Source organism: Vulpes vulpes, chromosome 4, assembly GCF_048418805.1.
Source record: "Vulpes vulpes isolate BD-2025 chromosome 4, VulVul3, whole genome shotgun sequence".
Classification (NCBI taxonomy): Eukaryota; Metazoa; Chordata; class Mammalia; order Carnivora; family Canidae; genus Vulpes; species Vulpes vulpes.
In genome coordinates this window covers 133,900,930-133,928,661 of record NC_132783.1, presented here as the reverse complement: position 1 = coordinate 133,928,661, position 27,732 = coordinate 133,900,930, and the positions used below count along the sequence as shown (strand labels likewise).

The 27,732-nt window shown below is 39.0% G+C and overlaps 1 protein-coding gene across 1 annotated transcript in view; it reads right to left on the bottom strand.

Annotated features, from left to right (window-relative positions):
• GOLPH3 (golgi phosphoprotein 3) overlaps positions 1-27,732 on the bottom strand; it is a 54,282-nt gene that overhangs the window by 16,503 nt on the left and 10,047 nt on the right. The window lies entirely within an intron of this gene.

Here is a 27,732-nt window from a genome sequence, read left to right as displayed (position 1 = left end):
TTCATCACTAATCCTTACATGCAGATAAACAAATAGCTTTGGAAGTCAGAGGTTCTGGGGTGCCTGTGTGGCTCAGCCAGCGGTTGAGCATCTGCCTTCAGCTCAGGGCATGATCCCAGGGTCCAAGATCGAGTTCCACATTGCGCTACTTAAAGGGAGCCTGCTTCTCCCTCTGTCTATGTCTCTGCCCCTGTCTCCGCCCGTCTCCCTCTCTCCCTAAGTAAATAAATACAAATCTTTTTAAAAAAGGAAACCAAAAAGGAAGCCAGAGGTTTAAAGTACAATGTCTTTCATTCTTCATGAAATTATGTTTACTAGGCTCTTTCAGATTCCAAGGACCCAGCTCATTCACTCAGTTAACCTCTGATGATAGTGGCTTATTATTAGTACTGGTGGGCAAGTTTAAGCTCAGGAAAAATAATCTAGCCAATGTGGCCTCAGATAATTAAAACATTCATTCAGTGCCTTTTAGTATAAAAACAAAGCTAATTTTGAGAGAATATGTATTAGGAAATTTATCTCAGGGCCCACTGCCCAAAGTTCTGAATAACAAACATTGTAAAGAGATTTAGAGGGATCCCTGGGTGGCGCAGTGGTTTGGCGCTTGCCTTTGGCCCAGGGCGCGATCCTGGAGACCCGGGATCGAATCCCCCATCAGGCTCCCGGTGCATGGAGCCTGCTTCTCCCTCTGCCTATGTCTCTGCCTCTCTCTCTCTCTCTCTCTGTGACTATCATAAATAAATAAAAATTTAAAAAAAATTTTTTTTTAATTAAAAAAAAAAGAGATTTAGATGCACTCCCCCTCCCTCACCCAAGAGAAATTTATGGGCAACAACCAATGTGGAAGAAAAACCAGATAGAATAGAGACTGCCAGATATCTAGAAGATCTGGGGATACTTAAATCAACCAGATGAAGTCTAGGCACTTTTTCAGAGTGAATAATTGGAGTTCCCCAAAATATGAAGCCATGAACTCTGCCACCTACTAATTTGAAGTACCCAACTGTGAGGAAAAAGCAAATTTTGGTTGTCAGAACAGGGTAACATATAATCTTGGTAGGAAAAAGAGCAGGACAATCAATTCTGTGAAGAATGGAGAGCCTAGGATTCGGTAGGGGCCTAATCCTTTGGTTCTGTCACTTTCTCAAGATCAATCCTGGTACTTTGCCAGGTCACGTCAGCCTATGTATCAGAAGATGACTGACCAACCGTCAAAGTCCCTGGATTCCTCTACTGACACAGGGACTTATTAAATTAGCCTAATGAAGCCCACTCCTAAGGGAAAAGGCTTTGGGAAAGTGAGAATTTGGATCAAGGGAGCCACAAAGGGATAAACAAAGTATCGGTTTAGAGGCCAATTTAAATATGAGGCAGGCAAAGCAGAAAATGGATTCAAGAGAATACTTTTAAACTTAATAAATGGTAGGGGTCTGAGTAAAGTAAGACTGCCAGCGGTTCAGCAAGGTGATTTTAGTAAGACCAATGAGTTACAGAGGCTACTTAAAAATCCATGGCCTGTGTACTCACACCAATTAAAGCCCTGGAAGGCCTGGGCATGGATTCCACATGAAATCAAAGTTACAGATGTCTGGCTTCTACTCAACTGGACATACAGCTGGAACTCCCAGGTAAGCCTTTACAAACTGTATACAACAAAATACCCCTTGTGAGGCAGTAATGCACGTGGACAGTACCACACCCTGTCTCTGTCTACAAGCCTGGAAATTCCAGATGTATAGTATTGAAAAGCTCACATTTGGGATCCCTGGGTGGCGCAGCGGTTTGGCGCCTGCCTTTGGCCCAGGGCGCGATCCTGGAGATCCGGGATCGAATCCCACATCGGGCTCCCGGTGCATGGAGCCTGCTTTGCTTCTCCCTCTGCCTGTGTCTCTGCCTCTCTCTCACTGTGTTCCTATCATAAATAAATAAATAAATAAAAATTAAAAAAAAAAAAAAAAAGAAAAAAAAAAGCTCACATTTGCTAGCAGAGGATGAAATATGTCTCCATCTCAACTGCTCAGAGGGTAATGGTATACCCAGAGATGTTAGCAAAATGGAGTCTTTAATGACAGATGTTAAAGATCTACATTTAAGTGAATGGCTTTGGGGCATTACCACTAAAAGACATATACTTAAATAGAATTAAATTCACATGGGAAAGCTGACAAATGGACATGGACCTATAGCAAAACATGATCAGGAATTAACCAGGTGGGGGGAGGGAAGCGAGAGAGAGAGAAAAATACTAAGAAGGTCAAGATTTTAAAAATCTGAATGGTATAACTGAATGAGATGACAATGCCATCCTTGAAATTAAGTATATCAGAGGAAAAGCAGTAGACTGTATGAAAGTCCAGTCAATCTGGCTGTGATGTAGGCCAGCAAGAGTCTGCAGTGAATTCATGCCACAACACATGTACGACAGACAAGCAGTGGTGAAGAAATTACTCAAAATTATAAATGCCAAGGAGCCCTTCAATCTTTTCATCTCTAGTGCCAATCTTAAAACTACATTTCATCGATCCCAAAACATACATTTTAAAAGCTTACAGTCTCTATATGCGATGATGAATTTCAACTAGATCTATTTAGAAGGTATTTCACAGTATTTGTAAATCAAACCATCATGCACTACATCTTAAATTTACACAGTGATGTTTGTGTCCATTTTTTTTTCAATAAAATCTCCAATCTCTAAAATTGGGATGCATCTCAAAATAAGATGGTACCTTAAAGGAAATGTCATATTATAGCTACTGAACTAACTTAAATCCATGGAAGAGAGAAGAGACATGTGGCAAAGTTACTTGGAGTACTTAAAACTCAGTACAAGATTGGATGACTGAATAACCATATCCAGGCAGGCTGCCAAACCACCTGCCTTCTCAGTGAAAAAGATTTTACAAGGGCAGATCAATAACAACCACTGCCCAAAGGATTTCATCCTCAAACCATTAATCTCTGAAACAATTACAAGAACCTGTAATCCACGTAGGATGGTTATATTTTCAGGGCAATGATGTGTTTATGCCCCATAAAAATATACCTTATCTGTTAAGCAGCGCAAGCCAGCCACATTAAAAATAACAGGTGAGGAAGACTTGGAAATATAAAAGAGTTTATGATTTGGCTCAAAAGGCACAACTAGCTACATTTGCAACCATGCTGTAAAGAAGGTAAAGAGGCCCCAATAATGACTATGTATTCGGGGACACCACACATTCGGGTGCCAGCTCTGGCACTTAGACGTCAATAATCATCTCAGATCCCTTAATGAGTTTGAGATCCTACCGCCAGCAATGGAACATCTTCTTGTCCGTGGCTGGTCTAAGGATAGGTACTCAAAGTGCAGGGTCACACTAAGGGAGAACCACTGACCAACTTACTGATGAAGCAGTAGCAGCTGCCCTAGAAATACCAGCAGCCATGGGACCTTGGGGATGTCCCCAACTCACTGTACAAGAAACAACTGGAGGTTAGAAAATTACTTTGGGGCCCTACAAGTTTGTGATCAAAAACACAATATTTTCAAACACAAGGACGGGAGTGGCAGAGATATTCCCACAAAATTCAGAGAGACATGACTTCATTTGGTTCATGAGCCCAAAACAAGAGGGAACATACAAGAATAGAAGATGTACTAAGACTCCAATATGGTCGTACTGATAAGCTGGGATGCTATAAAGTTTTTAAAAGGCACATTTAAAGATACCATGTGCTGGGACACCTGGGTGGCTCAGTGGTTGAGCGTCTGCCTTTGGCTCAGGGCATGATCCTGGAGACCCCAGGATCGAGTCCCACGTCGGGATCCCTGCATGGAGCCTGCTTCTCCTTCTGCCTGTGTCTCTGTCTCTTCTCTCTCTGTGTCTCTCATGAATAAATAAATGCTTTAAAATACACACACACACACACACACACACACACACAAACCATGTGCAGCTCGCAAGGCCATCAACAAAACTAAGAATAGAACACAAGAGACAAGGAATCCAAGGGCCCTGGAAATGAATTCAAAGCACTTCTACTTGCCTTTCACCATCTCCTTTAATAACAATAAATAATAACCAGCTAAGTAGAAACTTTCCCAACGGGATGCCTGCTAAATTAATTACAGAGTCCTTCAATGAAATTTTTGTTGTTCAGAGTCCCTGGCCTAACAGAGTCCTCAGACAAATGCCCAAACTTTAGGACAGACCTTCTGAGAAGGCTGTGGAACATAAACGGAGATAAATTACCTTTATTTTATAGTATGTCATTCAGAAGCAAGGAGCCAAGCAGAAAGAATGAATGGTACAATAACAAATGAGGCAATGATCTTGTGGACATGCTCTGCAGGACACAATTCTTCCCTTGGTGGGAAGTTCCAAGTTCTAAATTTAGGGGACAAAGACTACAAAAAAGCCCGACATTCTACATGTCCAAGCAACAACCTCCAACATAGCTTTTCTTCAACGATAAGAGGATACTTATTTGGATCTCTAGTTGCCTGATTCCATTTCTCTCCAGAGGCTCAATTTGAATGGAGAAGATGGTGTTTTATTGGGCCCCTAAAAATGCAAACACGGAGTTCCACCATTTGAGTTACAAGCTCCAGAAGTGCGTAATGAGAAACATTTTGTTGTTCAAGAATCAACTAGATAGGGGCATGTGGGTGGCTCAGTCAATTAAGCATCTGCCTTCCACTCAGGTCATGATCCTATGGTCCTGGGATCAAGCCCAGTGTCAGGCTCCCTACTTAGCAAGGTGTCTGCTTCTTCCTCTCCCCCTGCCTGTGCCCCCTACTCATGCTCTAATAATAAATAAATAAGACCTTAAAAAAAATCAACCCAATAAAAAGCTTCTGCACAGCAAAGGAAGCAACCACCAAAACTAAAAGACAACCTACAGAATGGAAGAAGATATTGACAAATGATATATCTCAACATCAAAAAATAATACCCCAATTAAAAATGAGAAGACATGAATGGACATTTCTCCAAAGACGACACAGAGATGGCCAACAGACACCTAAAAAATGCTCAGAATCACTCACTGTCAGAGAAATGTAAATCAAAACCACAATGAAATATGAACTCACACCTGTCAGAATGGCAAAATTCAAAAACACAAGAAACTAGTTTTGGTGAGGATGCAGAGAATAAGGTACCCTCGTGCACTGCTGGTTAGGAATTAAATTGGTCCAGCCACCGTGGAAAACAGTATGGAGGTTCCTCAAAAAATAGAAAAACCCTACAACCCAGTAATCACATTATTGGATATTTACCCCCAAAACACAAAAACATTAATTCAAAAGTATACATACACCCCTGTGTTTATTGTATTATGTACAATAGCCAAGTTATGCAAGCAGCCCAAGTATCCACTGATAGATGGATAAAGAAGATGTGGTGCATGTGTACACACACTAATATTACTCAGCCATGAAAAGAATGAAATCTTGCCATTTGCAAGAACATGGATAGATCTAGAGGGTATAATGCTATGTAAAGTAATTCAGAGAAAGACAAGTATTATAGGATTTCATTCATATGTGGAATTTAAGAAACAAAAAAGAAACAAACCAAAAATCAAACTTTTAACTATAGAGAACTGATGGCTGCCAAAGGACGAGGTGGGTGGGAGTATAGGTGAAATAGGTGAAGGGGATTAAGAGTACACTTTCATGATGAGCACTGGGTAATGTATAGAATTGTTGAATGATTATATTATACACCAGAAATATAACACTGTATGTAAACTATACTGGAAGAGGGGATACAACCAGAGTATCATGTAAATATCATAAAAAGGATACAACTAGAAGTATTATACAATTTTCCCTCATATAACATGATATATATACCTATAACATGAAAAAGAGGTACAAAATAGTATAAAGTATGTTCCTAAGTTGAAATTTTATGTATACATACATACATGACATCATTATGCATTAATACATAAAAACCCTCTTTAAATGTTCATACTGTTAAAGTTCACAATCAAAAAAGTTCTTATGGGGGATCCCTGGGTGGCTCAGCGGTTTGGCGCCTGCCTTTGGCCCAGGGCGCGATCCTGGAGACCCGGGATCGAATCCCACATCGGGCTCCCGGTGCATGGAGCCTGCTTCTCCCTCCGCCTGTGTCTCTGCCTCTCTCTCTCTCTCTGTGACTATCATAAAAAAATAAAAAAAAAATTTAAAAAAAAAAAAAGATTTAAAAAAGTTCTTATGGACCTTTAGTCAGGAAATACAGAAAGATTTATGTAACTTATTTACACACTGTTCATTACAAGTAAAATAACAGAAGCAAACTGAAAGTTAACAGGACTAAGGGCACCTGGGTGGCTCAGTCAGTTAAATATCTGACTCTTGATTTTGACTCAAGATTATGAACGGAGGGTCAAGAATAAACCCGGCTGAGCATGGAGCCTGCCTGAATTTCTCTCCCTCTGTTCCTCTCTCTGCTCACAAGCACATACAAGCACTAAGACTAAGAAATCTCAAATAAAATGATTATGACTATAAGTGCACCTGCTTATTTCATAAACAAACATCAGTCCAACCTACCCATATTATCATTTGTAATAGGGCAAATAAGGACTTAACAATTTAAGTGCCACATCCTAATTAATCTCATCTAGTCAGAAGCAAATTAAACCTGATATCCCCAATTTTACAAAAGTAAAAAAACACACATACACTAAAAGAATTAAGAAGACACACATACACTAAGATATACATTTAAAAAAAATTTACACAACAGACAAATCCAAACTGAGGGACATTCTACTAAGTTAATGGGTAAGAACTAAAGGAAATCCTATTTAAAGAATTAAAGAATGACAATGACTCATTAAGAAAGACAATGATTCATCAAATAGAGAATCTCAGGAAAGAGATGAAAATTCTATAGTTAAAATTAATAACTGTAATGGAAAGTTCACTAGAACTCAATAGTAGGTATGAAATGAAAAAGAACAGCAAGGAAAAAGAAAACGAAGAATGTCAAGTATATTTCAATTAAAAAAAAAAAGAAAAAGAAGAAAGCCTTCAAGACTCCCAGGAGTAAAAGGAGAATCTCAAAAAAGAGAGGAAAAAGCAGAAAAAAGAACAGCTGAAAACTTCTCAAACTAGGAAAATAATCATCTAAGATCCAGATGCTCAACAAACTCCAAACTAGATAAACACAAAGAGGGCAGCCCGGTGGCGCAGCGGTTTAGCGCCACCTGCAGCCCAGGGCGTGATCCTGGAGACCCTGGATGGAGTCCCAGGTCAGGCTCTCTGCATGGAGCCTGCTTCTCCCTCTGCCTGTATCTCTGCCTCTCTCTCTCTGCATCTCTATGAATAAATAAAATAAAAATTTAAAAAAAAAACAGATAAACACAAAGAGATCATCAAATCTAGACACCTACTAATCAAACTTCTGAGAAAAATCTTTATCATATACAAAAGAACAATACAGTTACCAGTTAACTTCTCATTGCAAACTCTGGAGACTATAGAGACTAGAAGGCACTGAGAGAACATACTTGAAGCATTGAAAGAAAAAAATACGATCAACCAAGAATCTATACTCAGCAAAATTATCCTTCAAAAATGAATGTGAAGCAAAAAATGAATTTGTTGCTAGCAGGTCAACCTTACAAGGTATTAACCAAAGGAAGTCCTGTTGCTAAAAAGTCTGATGGTATTTCAAATCCATACAGTGGACAGATACAAAGGCAAATTTTAAAAACTGTGTATTTCTGGGGCCCTTCGGTGGCTCAGTTAAACATCTGCCTTTGGCTCAGGTCATGATATCTAGATTCTGAGATCAAGCCCCATGTCAGGCTTCCTGCTCAGTGAGGAGGCTGCTTCTCCCTTTCCCTCTGCTGTACCCCCTGTTTGTGCTTGCTCTCTGTCAAATAAATAAATAAAATCTTTAAATAAATAATTTTTAAAACTTCATTTTCTTTTGCCTTTTAAAAATTTATTTAAAAGCAAAAGTTGGGCAGCCCCAGTGGCTCAGTGGTTTGTTGCCACCTTTGGTCCAGGGCATGATCCTGGGGACCCGGGATCGAGTCCCACGTCGGGCTCCCTGCATGGGGCCTGCTTCTCTGCCTCTCTCTCTCCGTGTCTCTCATGAATAAATAAATTTTTAAATCTTAAAAAAAAAAAAAAAAGCAACAGTTGCAGGATGCCTGTGTGGCTCAGCAATTGAGCATCTGCTTTCGGCTCAGAGCGTGATCCCGGGGTCTGGAATCAAGTCCCACATCGGGCTCCCTGTGAGGAGCCTGCTTCTCCCGCTCCCTGTGTCTCTGTGTCTCTCATGAATAAATACATAAAATCTTTAAAAAAAATAAATAAAAGCAAAATTTGCATAAAAATTAAGTATAAAATACCACTGTTGGGGTTATAACATAAATTTGTAATTTTTTTTAAATTTGTAATATTTCTCACAATAATGCACAAAAGAAGGGGGAGTCAATAAAGCTATATTGAAGAAAGTTTCTATATTTTACTGGAATTAAAGGAGTATTAATTTGAAGAATGTGATAAAGACATATAATTTCTAAATATTGAGAAAAAGATCTGAATTAATATAGAAAGAAAGAAGGAAGAAAAGAAGTAAGGGAGGAAACTTAAATGGTATAATTATAACTTCCTACTTTAAGGAGGACAGAGGAATCAAAAGGATTATTTGACATAGAAAACAAAGAGCATAAGTGCTAGCATAAATCCAACTCTATCAATAATTATGTAATTGTGAACAATTAAATACTCCAATCACAGATAAAAGATTGAGGCACCTGGATGGTCAAGCACCTGACTCTTGGTTTTGGCTAAGGCAGGACTTTTGGTTTTCCCTGAGGTCATGGTCTCAAAAGTTGTGGGATGGTGTGTGGCAGGCTTCACATTAAGTGGGGATCTGCTTGAGGATTCTCTCCTCCTGCCGCTCTTCCCACTCAAGCGCATGTGCACATGCTCTTCTCTCTCAAATAAACACATCTTTTTTTAAAAAGATAAAAAAAAAAAAAAAACTGGTCAAAAAACCTTCAGAAATGAAACTCAGAATAAACCCCAGCAAGAAACAGAATTAGGTAATAAAAATCTTTACCCAAAGAGGTCACTGAGATGCAGAGAGAAGACCTAACCATATGCTGTCTACAAAAGACAGTTTAGATTCCAAAACACAAACAGGTTTTACAAGAACGAAAAGAACATGCAAATACAAATCAAAAGAAAACTGGAACAAGTATGTAAAAGACAAAGTAGACTTCAGAGTAAAGAAAATTAAGAGGAACAAAGGAGAACATTTTCATATGATAAAGAAGTTAAGCATCAGGAAGATGTAACAATTATAAAACATATACATATCTAACAGATTCCCAAAATACATGAAGCAAAAACTGACAAGAGAAGGAAAATATACAGTAACAGTAATTGACTACACTGACAATAACTGATAGAACAAAAATACAAACTGAACAACACTATCAACCAAGCTGACTTAAATGGCACTTAAACTCTCCAACAAACAACAGTAAAATATACATGATTTTCAAGCACACCTGGAATATTTTCCAAGATGGATCATACGGTAGCCCATAAAACAATGCATTTAAAAGGACTGAAATCATATAAAGTATGTTTTACTCCAAGAGAATTAAATTAGAAATCAAAAGAATGAAATCTGGGAAATCTCCATTTAGAAATTAATCTATAGCTTCTCAATAATCCACTGGTCAAAGAAATCACCAAAAAAGTTAAGAAATATTTTAAACTAAATGAAAATAAACACACAAAATATCATAATCTATGGAACACAGCTGAAGTAGTGTTTAAAAAGAAATTTATATTTCCATTACATACCTATATTACAAAAGGTCTCAAATCAACAACCTCATCTCCCACCTTAAGAAACTAGAAAAAGAACAAATTAAATCCAAATCAATCGATGGGAAGAAAATAATAAAAATTAGTACAGAAACCAATGAAATGCAAAATACAAAAACTGGGATAAGGGGATCTATGAAACCAAAAGTTATTTCTTTAAAAAAAAAAAAAAATCAAAGTTAAAACGGGAATGGAGAAGAGAGAGAAAGGCAGAGAAGAAAAAGATATGCAAATTACCAAAGTCAAAAATAAAACCAGGGGGCAGCTCTGGTGGCTCAGTGGTTTAGCACCGCCTTCAGCCCAGGGCGTGATCCTGGAGACCCAGGATAGAGTCCCACGCATCAGGCTCCCTAAATGAGGCCTGCTTCTCCCTCTGCCTGTGTCTTGGCCTCTCTCTCTTTCTTTGGGCCTCTCATGAATAAATAAAATCTCTAAAAAATAAATAAATAAAATAAAACCAGGGCCATCACTTTCAAACCTACAGAAATTTAAAGGACTTCAAGGAACACTATAAACAACTGTATGCCAAAAAATTAAACAATTAAATGAAATCTTCAAATTCCTGGAAAAACATATTACCAAAGCCAACTGAAGAAATAAAAATCGGAATAAACCCATAACAGAAATAGAGTTAGGTAATAAAAATCTTTACACAAAGAGTGTCACTGAGATGCAGCGAGAATAAGGCTGACCACATGTGAAAAAACCTGAATAGAGGCCCTAGCCACAAGGAACTTTTTACAGGATTTGAAGCAGGTCATTTATACCTCTCTGTGTCTCCATTTTTTTATCTACATCTTAAAAGAGACAGACTTCAATGAAGCACTCCACAAATATGATTCTAACCAATTAAGAATTCCCTAAAGGGGGTATGTGACTTACAGCAAAACCAGACACAATCCTGTTAATTTCTAAAAAAGCATTTCCAAGTCAATCATCAAGATTACTTTTTAAACTTTTTTTTTTTTTTTTAAGATTTTATTTATTTACTTGAGAGAATAGGGGAAGAGGCAGAGGCAGGAGAAGCAGACTCCTTGCTGAGCAGGGAGCAGGATGCAGGGCTTGATCCCAGGGCTCAGATCCTGACCTGAGCTGAAGGCAGATGCTTAACCAACTGAGCCAACCAGGAGCCCCTTAAAAACTCTCTAATAGCATATAAAGAACTGTCTGAAGAATAAAGTTAACATATCTCAGGATAGATAAGCATTTATAATTGAGGTACCCGAAAACTGGCGTTTGGCACTGTTATACATAGCCTAGAAGAGGACAAGAAAAATTCCAAGTTTTCATTTGACAGTGTGATCTTCTTAAATGTCAAACTGGCAGGAAAATGTGGGAATATCATATATACCACACTGGTAACAGTTACAGAAGTATGGCAAGCATGTACTACATTTAGATTTTAAGAATCCAAGTTAGACTCTCAGGTTGATAGGTTCTGGAATACACAGAAATCTAAAAATCACCATTGTTTTCTAAAACCCAAACATCCTGGTACATTGAGGTAATTAATGAGGCCTACAGAAAGTAGCTTATCATCAGAAAGAAAATGGGTTAAAAAACAAAAAATACGGGTGCCTGGGTCGCTCAGTTGGTCCAACTCTTCATTTAGGCTCAGGTTATGATCTCAGAGTCCTCGGATCGAGCCCCACATGCAAGAAGTCTACTTGTCCCTCTCTCTCTGATCCTCCCGCACCCTCCCCCAGCTTGTGCTCACTTGAGCTTACTCACTCTCACTCAATAAAATCTTTAAAAGAAAAAAACGACAAAAGACAAAACAGATTGCAAAAAAAGTTAGTTATCCTTTTCCAGTACAGAAGCGGCCTCTAGGATAGCCCTCAATAACCCCTGCTTCCGGGATGCCTGGGTGGCTCAGCGGTTGGGCGTCTGCCTTCGGCCCAGGGCATGATCCTGGAGACGCAGGATCAAGTCCCACATCGGGCTTCCCGCCTGGAGCCTGCTTCTCCCTCTGCCTCTGCCTCTCTTTTTGTGTGTCTCTCTTGAATAAATAAATAAAACCTTCTAAATAAATAAATAAATACCCACCCACCCCTGCTTCCTGGTATTCATACCCTCATGTAATTCCCCTCCTTGTGAATATAGGCTAGACTTCCTTCTAACAAAGTATGATAAATATGATAGTATGTCGCTTCTGAGGTTAGTTACAAATACACTATGGTCTTCCTTCTTGGGCCTCCTCCCTTGCTCTGCCAGCTGCCATGTTTTGACCTGATCTACACAGACATGTCTAGCAAAGAACTGAGGCTCTCAGTCCAACAACCTGCAAGAAACAGAATCCTATCTCCTGTTGGAGCCTCCAGATAAAACTGAAGCTCTCTCTGGCCAACAATTTAGCTGCAATCTCATGAAAGACCTTGAGCCAGATGCAATGCCCAGATTACTGATCCACAGAAAATTATGAAATAAAGGTTGCTGTTTCAAGCTTCTAAATTTTGTTACACAGTATACGATAACTAGCATAGGCAGCGGCCTAGTAGTGGAGAGACAGGAAAAGGAGGTAATGACCTGAGGGTCTGAGTTTCCCTTGAGGGTAAGGAAGCTGTTCTAAAATTGATTGTAATGACAGCTGCACAACTGTGTTACAAAAAACCTTGAATTATACACTTGAAGTGGGTGAATTTTATGGCATGTGAATTCCATCTTAATAAAGCTGTTACCAAAAAGACAACTAAGACACTTTTGTATGTGAAATTACTTCTGAAATCCTAGAACTTTTAATTATTTTGAAAGAATTAACAGTGAAAAAGTTCAGCAAAAATAACTAAACTGATGAAGAGAATGACAGTGACTTCAGAAAAATACAGACTTCAAAGATTAGACAAGAATAAACAGAGACAGAAAAACTGTAAGATTACATTTGCAGGAGATATAAGTGAATACCAAAAAAAATAACTGGATACCCAGAAAAACTGAAGAGTATAAATGGAAAAATTACTAGACAATAGAGAATTCAGAAAAGAATCAGGACTATAAAATTGACAAACATCAACAAATGCCATATACAAATAATAAAAAGGAAATAATAAAATATAAAAAGTGAAAACATAATTTTTTAAGATTTTATTTGAGAGGGTGAGGGAGCACCCACACACAAGTAGGGCCAGAGGCAGATGCAGACTCCTGGTGATCGGGGAGTCCAACGTGGGGCCCAATCCCAGGACCCCAGCGTCACAAACTAAGCCAAAGGCAACGCTTAACCAGCTGAGTCACCCAAACTCCCAAAAATATAATTTCAAAGACCTCATTTACAATCTTAACCAAAAAAAAAGAAAATATCTAGGCAAACCAGTGTGAAGAAAGCTTAAAATTTCCCTGCAAGACTTAAAAACAGGAAGATGGGAAACATTTCACTCTTAGATACAGAAACATTAAAATGTCATCAGTTCTTCCTACTTATAAACTTAATTTCATCCCAATAAAAATAATGAGTTTTGGTTTTTCCAAGAGCTATAGAAGTTAAAACTAAAGTTCATAAAGATAAATACAAAGAATAACCAGGAAAACTTGGGAGGGGGAGAGAGCAATATGTGAGGAACAGAAATGAAACTGCCCTACTAGACAGTAAAACAGATTTAAAGTCTCTTGAAATGAAATGATAGGATACCAGTACATGAACAAACAGACCAAAATAATAAAATCTAGGAAGAAACCTAAGACGATATTGAGATCTAATATATAAAACTATAATCTTAAATCAGTGTTAAGATGGAAAGATGGATATTTTAATTAATATCCTAATTAGGACATTCAATGCCCCTAATTGGGACAACTGCCTAACTATTTAGAAAAAGAAAACCGGATTCATATTTCATATTATATTTCTAAAGGTCCAAATGGATCAGAGACTAAAATGTAAAATGAAACAATGTAAATACTAGAAGAAAAAGAGATGAATACCTTCATAACCTGAGAGTAGGGAAAAAAGTTTCCAGCTATTACCTGATCTAAAAGAAACAAAGAGGGGATCCCTGGGTGGCGCAGCGGTTTGGCGCCTGCCTTTGGCCCAGGGCGCGATCCTGGAGACCCGGAATCGAATCCCACGTCAGGCTCCCGGTGCATGGAGCCTGCTTCTCCCTCTGCCTGTGTCTCTGCCTCTCTCTCTCTCTCTGTATAACTATCATAAATAAATAAAAAAATAAAAATAAAAGAAACAAAGAGACTGACAAAATTATACAAGTTTTTTAAAGTTTGCAAGGCAAAAACCACAAGTCAAAAAACTAAAGAAAATATAGGACAGGGGACACCTGGGTGGCTCAATGGTAGAGCGTCTGTCTGCCTTTGGCCCAGGGCGTGATACTGGAGTCCCGAGATCGAGTCTCACATTGGGCTCCCACATGGAGCCTGCGTCTCCCTCTGCCTGTGTCTTTGCCTCTGTGTGTCTCTCTCATGAATAAATAAAATCTTAAAAAAAAAAAAAAAAGGAAAAAAGAAAATGTAGGACAGGGACACCTGAGTTGGCTCTGTGGCTGAGCATCTGCCTTGGGCTCAGGGCGTGATCCGGGGTCCAAGGATCGAGTCTCGAGCCAGGCTCTCTGTGAGAAGCCTGCTTCTCATTCTATGTCTCTGCCTCGCTCTGCATCTCTCGAATGAATGAATGAATGAATGAATGAATGAATGAATATCTTTAAAAAAAAAAAAGACATTTAACATATCACAGATATAAGGCTACTATCTCTAATACCAAATCCTAAAAATTAAAATATCAATACTGACTTTTTAATGATTTTATTATTATTTGAGAGAAAGCACATGGTGAGAAAAAAGGCAGCAGGAGAGGGAGAAACGGCTCCCTGCTGAGCCAGGGCCCAAAGTGGACTTGATCCCAGGACCCTGAGATCATGATCTGAGCTGAAGACATACACTTAACTGACTGAGCCACCCAGGCACCCCTTGATACTTAATTTTTAAAAAGCAAAAGATATAGGGGCGCCTGGGTGGCTCAGTCAGTTAAGCATCTGACTCAATTCAGCTCAGGTCATGATCTCAGGGTCATTATTTAAAGGGTACAGAGTTTTTGTATGGGATGATGTTGTTTTGGAGTTTAGAGTTTGTAGTTGTTTTGGAGATGGATGGTGGTGACGGTTGCATAATAATGAGAATGTCCTCATGCCAGTGAACGATACACTTAAAATGGTTAAATAGTGGGGCGGCCCGGGTGGCTCAGCGGTTTAGCACCGCCTTCAGCTCAGGGCCTGATCCTGGAGTCCTGGGATCGAGTCCCACATAGGGCTCCCTTCATGGAGCCTGCTTCTCTCTCTGCCTGTGTCTCTGCCTCTCTCTCTGTCTGTGTGTCTCTCATGAATAAATAAAATCTTTTTTTAAAAAATGGTCAATAGTAAATTTCATGCTAGGTATATTTTATCACAATTTTTAAAACTATAGAAGACAATGCTTACCTATAAAGACTGGCAAAAAGTCCAATAAAATGACAACATATTCTGTTAACAAAGAATAGACACTCTTACACACTATAATGGGAAGGCAAAATGATACCACTCCTACCAAGGGGAATTTGGAAATCTAGAAAAATCATATGTACCCTTTTTTTTTTTTTTTTAAGATTTATTTATTTATTCAGAGAGCAAGAGAGAGGCAGAGACACAGGCAGAGGGAGAAGCAGGCTGCACGCAGGAAGCCCGACACGGGACTTGATCCCGAGTCTCCAGGATCACACCCCGGGCTGCAGGTGGCACTAAACCGCTGGCACCACTGGGGCTGCCCCATATGTACCCTTTAACTAGATAATCCCACTTACAGGAATCTGTGAAAAAAAATCATAAATATGAAACAATATATTGCATAGTTCTTAAATATGACATTATACGAAGCTGGGAAAATCTGGAAACACCCCATATATCCATCAATAAGGGATCTGATGAATACAGAAAGATATACACATAATAAAATACTAGGGAGCCAAGAAAGACCTCCATATAATGATAGATAACAATCTTCAGGCTATAAAGTGTAAAAAGGAAGACACCAAACAACATACATGATAAATAAATGCTTTTGCATATGGAGGAGAGGAGCAAGAATGAATAAACATGTAATTTTACTAAGAAAAACTGAAAAGATAAATCCCGAATCAACTTTCTAAAAATTATCAATAGGGGAAGGAAGGACTGAAAGAGAAAGAACAAAAGGCAGCATTTTAAATGTACGTCCTTCATGAAAGTACTACACAGTGGGGCACCGAGGTAGCTCAGTGGGTTAAGCATCTGTCATGCTCTCAGGGTCACCAGATCAAGCCCCATGTCCAGCCCTGCGCTGAGTGTGGAGCCTACCTGGGATTATCACTCCCCTTTCTCCTTCTGTCCCTCCCAGCTCATGCTCTCTCTCTCTCTCTAAAATTAATTAATTAATTGTTTTTTTAAAGTGCTGCACAGAAACTTTAGGCTGATCTCAATAGTCAATTAGTAGTAATATTGACATTATTATTTTGAAACTAGTGTATTTTTTTAAGATTTGTTTATTGAGAGAAGAGGGAGGGGAGGGGTAGAGGGAGAGGGAAAAGTAGATTCTCCACTGAGTGTAGAGCTCAATGCAAGGTTCATCCCAGAACCCCGAGATCATGACCTAAGCCAAAGGCAGACACTTAACCAACTGAGCCACCCAGGCGCCCTGAAACTACTTGTGAAACTTCTCTCTTGTGCACTAAAAAGTCCTAGAAGCAATGACAATCTATTAACTTAATTTGAAAAGACACATGCATCCCTTATGTTTACTGCAGCATTATTCACAACAGCGAAGATATGGAAGCAATCTAAGTGTCCATGACAGATGGATAAAGAAGATATGGTATATATACACACAATGAAATATTATTCAGCCATAAAAAAGAATAAAATCTTGCCCTTCACAATATGAATGGGTCTAGAAAATATGCTAATAAGTCAGACAAAGGCAACTACTATGATTCCATTTATGTTTGGAATCTATAATACAAACCAACAAAAACTGAAAAAGAATCATAAATATAAGGAACTGGTAGTTGTCAGAGGGGAGGAAGGTATGGGGTTAGGTTAATAGCAATTTAGAGATATATACTTCCCATTATAAAGTAAATAAGTCACAAGGTTGAAAAGTACAACTTAGGGTATATAGTCAATAATATTGCAATTACCTTGTATGGTGACAGATGACAAATACATCTATTGTGGTGAGAATTTTGTAATGTATATAATTGTTGAGTCACTATGCTATACACCTGAAACTAATATATGTCAACTATATTTCAATTTTTCATTTTTTTTTCAATTTTTTATTTTTAAAGAAATTCTTTATTCCCACTCAAATGTTTTATTCTGATTTCTACCACTGACTCCAGGCTAAGAACTCTCACTCCCCTAGGAACTTGAATACCAGCCTCAAACCCCAAGAATCTGTTAGAACCCAATCCAAGTAATTAATTCAATCTACATCCAATTCCTCTTCAATTTTGTGGGGACTCCAATCCCAAACCTCCCTCCTTTCTTTACATCAGTCCCCTCCATTTTTACCCTCAACTCTGACCAGCACAACTTTACTGAGCACTCACATGCCAATTATTATTCTAAATACTAAACATGTAGTAACTCACACCTTCATAATAATCTTCTGAAGTATCATTTTTATTCCCAATTCAAAAATAGGGAAAACAAGCCCAGAATGCAGCACTTCAACTACTCTTGCTAATTTCTTAAATCCATTTTGTTTTTCTTCCATTGCATTTGCCTGGTCAAACTCCAACAACTCCAGATCAATCCAGCTATCCACTTTCTCCTTTTCTGTGCTTCTGAACTGCTAGTGGGGAGAAAAAAACCTTGCCATCTCAATACAACTTAAACTAAGACATCAATGATACCTGGCAAATCCTTCTGTGTTTCCCTCATAAAAGCTCTTAACACACTATTTCAAAACTCCCTTCTCAAATCTCTGAACTTGGCTCATTTTTATCTTTATGCTTCTGCTTTATGGAGCAGATGACTTCATAAGAAATAAATACCATCCGATAGGAATGGCCTCAACTTCTAGAAATGAATCAAACCAATAAACTGAACTCTGTCCATACTCATTCTTTTGTCTGGTACAATAAGAAAACTGCCTAAAGCTCATCCTTTTACCCATGCTCTCCTACCTCAAGAAGTACCTTTCCTCACAATTCCCGTCCTCCTAAAGTATCTTAAACCTCTTATATAATAATAGTGCCTTCCTACTGACATTCAAACATCCTCAAGCTATGTGCCCATTTGAGAAAAAGGGCACAGACCAGTCCTGCCCTATACCCTGTCCACTGACCCCAAATTCCTTCAAACTACAGTTGACCCTTCAACAACATGAGTTTCAACTACACAGGTCCACTTATCTGTACATCTTTTTCACTATAGAATACAGAACTGCAAAGGTATTTCCTCTTCCTTAGGACTTTAATAACATTTTTTTCTCTAACTTTTAAGATTTTATTTGAGAGAGCAAGAGAGTGAATGCACAAGTGGGGACAAGGGCAGAGGAAGAGGGAGAAGCAGACTCCCCACTTACCACAGAGCCCAATGTGGGGCTTAATCCCAGGCTTGATCTCAGGGATCATGACTGAGCCAAGGGCAGACACTTAACCAACTGAGCCATCCCAGAGCCCCTTTTATCTAATGTATTCCAGGAATACAGCATATTATATATATACAAAATTGTGTCAATAGACTTTACATTATCAGTAAGGCTTCCAGTCAACAGGAGGCTAATAATAGTCAAGTTCTGGGGAAGTCAAAAGCTATACATGAACTTGCAAATGCATGGGACAAGGGTTGGTACCCCAAAAAATAACTCTTTCACTATCAAACCAAAGCAATCTGATACAGTTCTCAACAAATCTCTTAAGTAACTGCAGTACATCTAATGCTGATGTTGTTAACATTCCCTCCTCCTCCCCTGGCTTCCATAACATCACTTGGCTATGTTCCTCAGCAGCTCCTGTTCAGGCTTTTACAGGTTACTCTTCTCCATTTATTCCTTAAGTGTAACGCTCAGTGGTCTCATCCTATGTATACACTCTTTCTAAGATTTTTAAGTAATCTCTACATCCAACATGGAGCTTGAACGCACAACTCCGATATCAAGAGTTACATGTTCCACCAACTGAGCCAGCCAGGGACCAGTTGTCTTATTTATACACTCCTCTTGAGACAGCTCAGTCACTCTCACTTGTTTAACAATTGTTTTCAAATGGAAGTATACAAGAGAAAATTAAAGTCCCTACCTCGTCCTCTCCCCTTCCATCCTTACCCACTCCTTCAAGGGTGACTTCTATTAACATTTCAAACATATCCTCCCCAAATCCTTTTTTCTCCATATACTCATAGTCCGCCATAGACTAAGCATCTACTGTATGCTAAAACTGGGCTAGGCATTTAATGTACACCATGTCTAATCCTTGGAGACCTTATAAAGTAGGCATTATTGTTCCATTTTCATAAGATAATCAAACTGAGGCTCAAGGGAATTAAAGAACTTGCCAGAGTTACTGAGTGGCAAAGCAGGAACTGAAATTGGTCTCTCTAGCTCCAAAGCCCTGGCTCTATTATTCTGTCTTGCCTCCTAAGATCTATTTGTGTAATGGGTAATCCAGGTGTGCTTCACTTGAGCCCCCATGAAAATGAAAGAAGATATGACAGTAGTCCTCCCTTGCCCCTTTATCCAGTTTCACTTACCCATGCTCAACTACATTCCAGAAGCAGATAGTCCTCCTGAGTTCATGGGTCGGATCAACAGCAGTCTAATGCTACATTACAATGTCCCTACCCATTTGCTTCATTTCATATCATGTAGGCATTTTTATCATCTCAAATCATCACAAGAAGAATGAGGAGTACAGTACAATTAGACATTTTAAGAAAGACCATATTCACCTAAGTTTTATTACAGGTCATTGTTTTAACTGCTCTATTTTATTATTATTAGTTCTTAATCTTACTGTGCTTAATTTATAAATTAAACTTCATTGTAAATATGCTTGTGCAGAAAAAAAAAAAAACATAGTGTATATTGAGGGTTCAGTTTCAGGCCTCCCCTCCACTGGGTAATCCCTGTGGTTAAGGACTAGATACTCATTTTTCTTTCCACACCTGCCATTAATCTCTTCAATATTGAGACACAAAACTAAGTGTAAGACAAACTGATTTCCTTTTGGAATGCCTGGGGGGCTCAGTAGTTGAGCATCTGACTTTGGCTCAGGATGTGATCCTGGGGTTCCAGGATCAATTCCTGCTTCGGGCTGGCTCCCCACGGGGAGCCTCTCTGTATCCCTCATAAGTAAATAAGTAAACAAAATCTTTTAGAAAAAATACGAACTGACTTTTTTTCAAACAAATGAATTTTTTTTTTAACAGATCCATGGCAAAGGGATGCCTGGGTGGCTCAGCGGTTGAGGGTGTCTGCCTTCGGCTCAGGGTATGATCCTGGAGCACCGGAATCGAGTCCCACATCTGGCTCTCTGCAGAGCCTGCTTCTCCCTCTGCCTGTATCTCTGCCTCTATGTCTCTCTTGAATAAATAAAATCTTTAAAAAAAAAAAAAAAAAGCTCCATGGCAAAATGTACACTCATGATCAGTGAAGTTCTAAAGAGAGTATTTAACACCATCTTATTAACAAAACCCAACTATAATCCCAATCTAAATTCTTCTCTAGGAAGCACTAAAGGACTTACTTAATAAACACAGTACAAAAACATATCAGTTTGCAAAGCTGTTTTCACATACATAAATTATCATCTCATATCCAAATAACACAGTATAATACTATCATTTTACATTTGGAAAATCTGAGGTTTAGGGACACAGGGCTGGCTCAGTTGGTGCAGTATACGATTCTTGATCTCAGTATCTTAGGTTCAAGCCCACATTGAGTGTAGAGATTACTTAAAAATAAAATTTAAAATAAGAAAGAATGAAAAGTCTGGTTTAGAAAAGAAATATGTCCATGTTCACACTCCGGAAACAGATATCTCTAAAGCCACAGTGCTGGGACTCTAAATACTGTGTTTCCACCACTATATCACACTGTCAGTATTTTAAGTTGAAGACATTTTGAAAAGTATATATAATAATGAAAGCATGTAAGTTTTCTACCAAGTCATCATAACACATTTGTTTATTAGATGTTGGTGTGTGTATAATATTCTTGTAGAAAATCACTATCGTTTGGGAAGCAGACACAAAGCTGCATAAAGTAAAACATAATTTCTTAATTCTTGAAATAAGAAAATAGAATTTTTTTTTTATTTATTCATGAGAGACAGAGAGAGAGAGAGAGAGAGAGAGAGAGAGCGCGCAGAGACACAGGCAGAGGAGAAGCAGGATTAGGCCCTGAGCCAATGGCAGAAGCTGAATCTCTGAGCCACCCAGGCGTCCCAAGAAAATATAATTTTAATTCAATAAATATCTATTGGGTGCCAAAACATTGCTAAGGCAGAGGTGATAAACATAATCAAGATGGTTATCTTTAAGACAGAAGTCACAGAATGGAATAAAAATAAAATTGTGATTCAATATGAATATACGAATATGAATAAAATGGCAACCATTCACATTCATTCCTTCATTCCAAAAACATGCTGCTATGAACTGAACTGTGCGCCCCCAAAATTCACATTTTGAAGCCCTAACCCCCATGTGATGGTAACTGGAGATGGGGCCCTTGACATATAATTAGGTTTAGTTAGATAGTCATGAGTGTGGGGCCCTCAACAGAAGAGATACCAGAGATTTTGCTGTGTCTCTCTGCCATGTGAGGACACTGAAAGAGGGATCTCACCAGAATCCCAACCGGGTAGGCATCCTATCTTCAGAATTCCTGCCTCCAGAACTGTGAAGAAACTTGTTTAAACCAATTCTCTTGGGACGCCTGGGTGGCTCAGCGGTTGAGTGGGCCTTTGGCCCAGGGCGTGATCCTGGAGCCCTGGGATCGAGCCCCGCGTCGGGTTCCTTGCATGGAGCCTGCTTCTCCCTCTGCCTGTGTCTCTGCCTCTCTCTCTGTGTCTCTCATGAACAAATAAGTAAAATCTTTAAAAAAATTAAAAATAAATAAATAAATAAACCAATTCTCTTGGTATTTTTTTATTGTGACAGCTCCAGCAGACTAATACAAATGCATAAACACCTAGAATACACTAGACATTGTGGTAGGTGCTAGATACACAACAAGCAAAAGGGATGAGAGTAACTAACATTGCCTACGGCATTACAGTAAGATGAAAAGAGCTTCAGCTACAAATGAGTAAGAATTGGCTGCCAGGTAGAGAGAAGGATGAGATTATATAGGAGAACCTGGTAATAAAAACATGAAAAGCTAAAGTAATACTGCGATTTCCAGGCCATTAGAAAAATAAGTGAAAATCCACAACATACACACCTATTAATTATGGTACATCAAATAACACTTTCTATAACACAGTCACTGCAAATAATGAGACACGGTATTTCTTTCTACGCCATCTAAATTTTTTTCCATAAATATATACCAAGTCAATATGTATTTACTAACATGAGAAGGTGGTCCACTATATATCATTAAGAGAAAAAGGGTTACAAAACAATACTGGAATGAGATCTCACTGTTTTAACTGAAAAATAAACATGAGCAAATTCACTTAAAATAAGACTAAATAATATAGCCCAAAATGTTCCCACCCAACTTTCATCACTTGCCTTTGTTCAATCCATTTTCTACCCAGAACTTTTATTGTCATTGTTAATGAAAATTAGGTATATCACTCCCCAAAATCTTTCAATGGCTTCCCAACTGCACTCAGGATAATATACAACATCCTTAACCTGACTTGTAAAACCCTATCTTGTGTGTTCATAATCTCAGGCCTTTACCCCCATCACCCCACACCTGCCTGAACCATTTTTCAGTTCCTTAAACCAAGTCAAGCTGTCTCACCTCAGGGCCTTGGAGCATATTCAACTCACCTGTCTTCACTGGCTGTGGCTCCTATTCATTGAGTATCAGCCTAAACATTTCCTTGGAAAATTCTTCCCTGTATCCTCCCCCCACTCCCACTTTCTCACAGCATACTCTAATTTTTCTTCTTAATAACGATCGCAATGTGTAATTATACACACATATATGCAAATCTGTGTGTTGATATAGGTATTTGTCTTCCCCGGTACAGTGCCTAGCATACAGTAGACCCTCTATAAGTGTTTGTCAAAGGAATAAAAGCTGAACTGATTTTATTCCTTTACCCACAAGGAGTACAGGCTCTTATAAGAAAATAATTAAGAAAGTATTATTACCCTAACAGTTTTTTAAATTCAAACCAATCATCTTCTCTCCTCTAAGCTTTAATGGTAATTAAATCCTATTAATTCTTCTATAAAAACTATCTTTCCAATCAAGCCTGTGTCCTCAGTATCCAAGACCCCGGCACCAAATTTCACAAATGCTAGTAACCTCAAGCTTACTACCAATCTTCCCGACTCCTGATTCTCTATCAATTCTTTCTTCACTTAAGGAAACGGTTTCTAAAAATCTAGCTTACAGCATTACTGCTATCTTTAAAACCTCCAACTGCCTCCAATATCATTTCCAACTTCTGTTTAAAAGTCCTAAGGTATGAGGCACCTGAGTGGCTCAGTGGGTTAAGTGTCTGCCCACAGCTCAGGTCACAATTCCAGTGTCCTGGGATTGAGGCCCAGGGCTCTCTACTCGGTGGGGAGCCTGCTTCTACATCTCCCGCTGCCTACCGCTTCTCCTGCTTATGAGCTCTCTGTCAAACTAATTAAATCTTAAAAAATAAAAAATCCTAAAGTACTAGTGACTTTTTGTTTTCCCTATTCCACACAAACTACCCCTCATAACTTAGTTCTCATTATTAGACAAATTTTCATCCTCAGCTGTGTAAAATATCATTTTAGAAAGATGACTTTCCCATATAGTTATTTTCATATATACCCTGTCAATAATATACTGTCTAGAATGGTAGTTTTCTGTCAAGTAACACGCCAAATCTCATCAAATATTCTGCTCAGGTTGTCTCCTTAAAGCATTCCCTACCATTTCCCATGTTGTCTGGGCAACTGCAGGTCTTCTTTACCCACTCCCCACAGCACCCAGCATTCTTGCCCACTCTACTGGTGATGAGAGAATCACTCTCCCCCTCCTCACTGTAATCTGGACAACAGGCCACAGGAATTCCTCCCTTCAGAGGAATCCTCTTACTAGCTACTAAGATGGTAATACTTAAATACTTTACATTTTCCACTATAGGAATAGGAAAAGGCTGCCATTGTTCCACAGACCAGGCAAAAGCATCAGCCAAAATGTGATCTAAGAAATCTGGAGGTGGGCAGCCCCAGTGGCTTAGCGGTTTAGTGCCACCTTCGGCCTGGGGCGTGATCGGGATCGAGTCCCACGTCAGGCTCCCTGCATGGAGCCTGCTTCTCCCTCTGCCTGTGTCTCTGCCTCTCTCTCTCTCTCATGAATAAATGAAATCTTAAAAAAAAAAAAGAAAAAGAAAAAGAAAAAGAAATTGGAGGTGAGAGAAGAGTCACATCACACACCAGTGAAAGAAATCACATAAAAATACAAACCCTAGACTCTCAATGCCAATTCTACTGAAAGAAAGTAAAGTTACTAATAACAAGATTTATAATCAGAACACATCTACAAAGGTATGGGGAAAATAAAGCCATGATGGCAAATAGTAATGTGCACTTACTGGAAGAGATGAATGGAGGAAAAGGGAGAGCTGAGAGCACAGTCCCCCCAAAGGAGAATATACTGAGGTGAGGAAGGGAGTTAACTTTAAGTGGAAGACCCTTTTCCCTGTAACAAAAAGGAAGGAATCGCAGATAAAGAGAGATGGGAGGAAGACAGGTAAGGGAAGCCTCTATTTATATATAAACTCAGAGCAAAGAAGGAATAAAACAAGAGACTTTAGGGAGTGGTGAAGATTTTAAACAGTCACTGGGGAGGAGAATCAATCCAGGAGAAAATAAGTGAGGACCAGAACTAAGTGGCCATGAAAATGGAAAGGAGAAGATAAATTCGAAGAATTCAGAGAATGCACACCGAGTTACCTACAGGGTATGTATGGAGTGTGAAGGAGAAGACTGGAATCTGACCTAAGCAACTGTGTGGCTAGAGGGGAATGGACTCTGACAAGGAGTACAAAATCAATCTCAGGGTAAAGATGCCAACTCCAAATCTCCAATTCCAGTCCAGACACCTCTCCTGAACATCAAACCCAAATTTGCAACTGCCTACTGAAGTATAAGGTCAGGTATAAATAATCGGTTACTGGATCTCTCCTTCTGAATTTCCTAAACACACTCCCAACCCAGGACAAATCAGCAGGCAGCTTAAACGAAGACAATCAAATCAACAGACTTTAGGAGACTGAATGAGACTTCTGCGCTCTTTTCAAGGGCTCTAACCTTTTATAGGCAGATGGATGGGGCTTTTTTTTTTTTTTTTTTTTTTTTGTTTTTGCTATCTAATTTCATTTTCAAAAATTTACAGCTTGGGCAGCCTGGGTGGCTCAGTGGTTTAGCGCTACCTTCAGCCCAGGGCGTGATCCTGGAGACCCAGGATCAAGTCCCACGTCAGGCTCTCTGCAAGAAGCCTGCTTCTCCCTCTGCCTGTGTCTCTGCCTCTCTCCTCTCTGTATTCTCATGAATAAATAAATCTTTAAAAAAAAAAAATTTACAGCTTGAACAAAGTTGGAAAATTCACACTTCTGATTTCAGAACTTATTATAAAGCTAGAGTAATCAAAGCAATGTGCTACTACCATAAAGACAATACAGACCAATGGACTAGAATAGAGCCCAGAAATAAATTCTTGCATGTACGGTCATATGATTTTTTTTGACAAGCGTGCCAAGACCATTCAATGAAGAAAGGACAATCTTGTCAGCACATGCCACTGACAAAACTGGATATCCATATACAAAAGAATGAGGTTAGACCCTTACTTTATACCATACACAAAAACTTACTCAAAACTATCAAAGACCTAAACATGAGAGTTAAAACTTTAAGAATCACGGGTGGGCATGCCTGGGTGCCTCAGGGGTTGAAAGTCTGCCTTCAGCTCAGGTTGTGATCCTGGAGTCCTGGGATGAAGTCCTGCATCAGGCTCCCTACAGGGAGCCTGCTTCTCCCCCTCTGCCTATGTCTCCGCCTCTCTCTGTCTCTCTTGAGTAAACAAATAAAAATCTTTACAAATAAACAATAAAAATCATGGGAGGAAACAGCGGAAAAGCTTCAAGACATTAAAATTTTAAAATAACTTCTTGGATATGCCACCAAAAGCACAGGCAACAGAAGAAAAAAAATAAAGCAGACTTAAAAACTTTTGTGGACCAAAGGACACTACCAATATAGTGAAAAGTTACCCATGTAACATAAAATATTTGCAAATCATATATTTACTATATGATTAATATCCAGAATATAAGAAAACTTCTAAATCTCAACAAAGCAACCTGCTTAAAAAAAAAAAAAAGGAAAAAACTTTGAATAGATATTTCTCCAAAGAAGACATACAAATGTCTAATAAGCACATAAAAAGATGCTCAACATTACTAATCATTAGAGAAATACAAATCAAAACCACTTAACAGGGATCCCTGGGTGGCGCAGTGGTTTGGCGCTTGCCTTTGGCCCAGGGCGCGATCCTGGAGACCCGGGATCGAATCCCACATCAGGCTCCCGGTGCATGGATCCTGCTTCTCCCTCTGCCTATGTCTCTGCCTCTCTCTCTCTCTCTCTGTGACTATCATAAATAAATAAAAAATTAAAAAAAAAAATTTAAAAAAAAGGTCATAAAAAAAAAAAAACCACTTAACACCTGTTACAATGGTTATCACCACCACCACCACCACTGCCGCCCCCGCCGCCGCCCCCGCCGCCGCCGCCGCCGCCGCCACCACCCCCAATATAACAAAGAAACAAGTAGCGGCCAAGACGTGCAGAAGATGCTTTCCTTGTGCTTTGCTGCTGGGAATGTAAAATGGTCCAACCACTGTGGAAAACAATATGGTAGTTCCTCAAAAATTTGAACAATATAGATCTTCATCAACTTATGATGGAGTGACATCCCAATAAACCACTCTTTAGGTCGAAAATATAATTTTAAGTTGAAAACATACTTAATATACCTAATTTACCAAACATCATAGTTTAGCCCAGCCCACCTTAAACATGCTCAGAACATGCAGATTAGCCTAAAATTGGGCAAAACTCACACAAAACCCATCTTCTAATAAAGTATTCAATATCTCATGTAATATACTAAAAACTGTACTGGAAGTGAAAAACAGAATGGTTTTATCAGTTCAGAATAGTTCTAAATGCATCAGTTGTTTACCCTCCTGATCACAGGGCTGACTGGCAGCTGCTGCTCACTATCCTTTGCCAGACATAAGGGGAGAGTATCTGGAACACATTGCTAGCCTGGGAAAAGATCAAAATTCCAAGTATGGTTTCTACTGAATGCATATCCCTTTCACATCATCATGAAGTCAAAAAATTGTAAGTCAGGGGCGCTTGAGTGGCTCAGTGGTTGAGCGTCTGCCTTTGGCTCAGAGCATAATCGCAGGATCCAGGATTGAGTCCCACATCGGGCTCCTTGCAGGGAGCCTGCTTCTCCCTCAGAGACACATTCTGCCTCTCTCTCCGTGTGTCTTTCATGAATAAATAAATAAAATCTTTTTAAAAAATTAAAAAAAAAACTTGTAAGTCAGATCACTGTAAGTTGGGGATCATCTGTAGTGGCTGCCAGAACCTAATGCAAAAGGGGAAATGAAGAGTTAGTGATTAATGGGTATAATTTGTTTGGAATGATGAAAACGTTCTACAGATGGCTGCAAC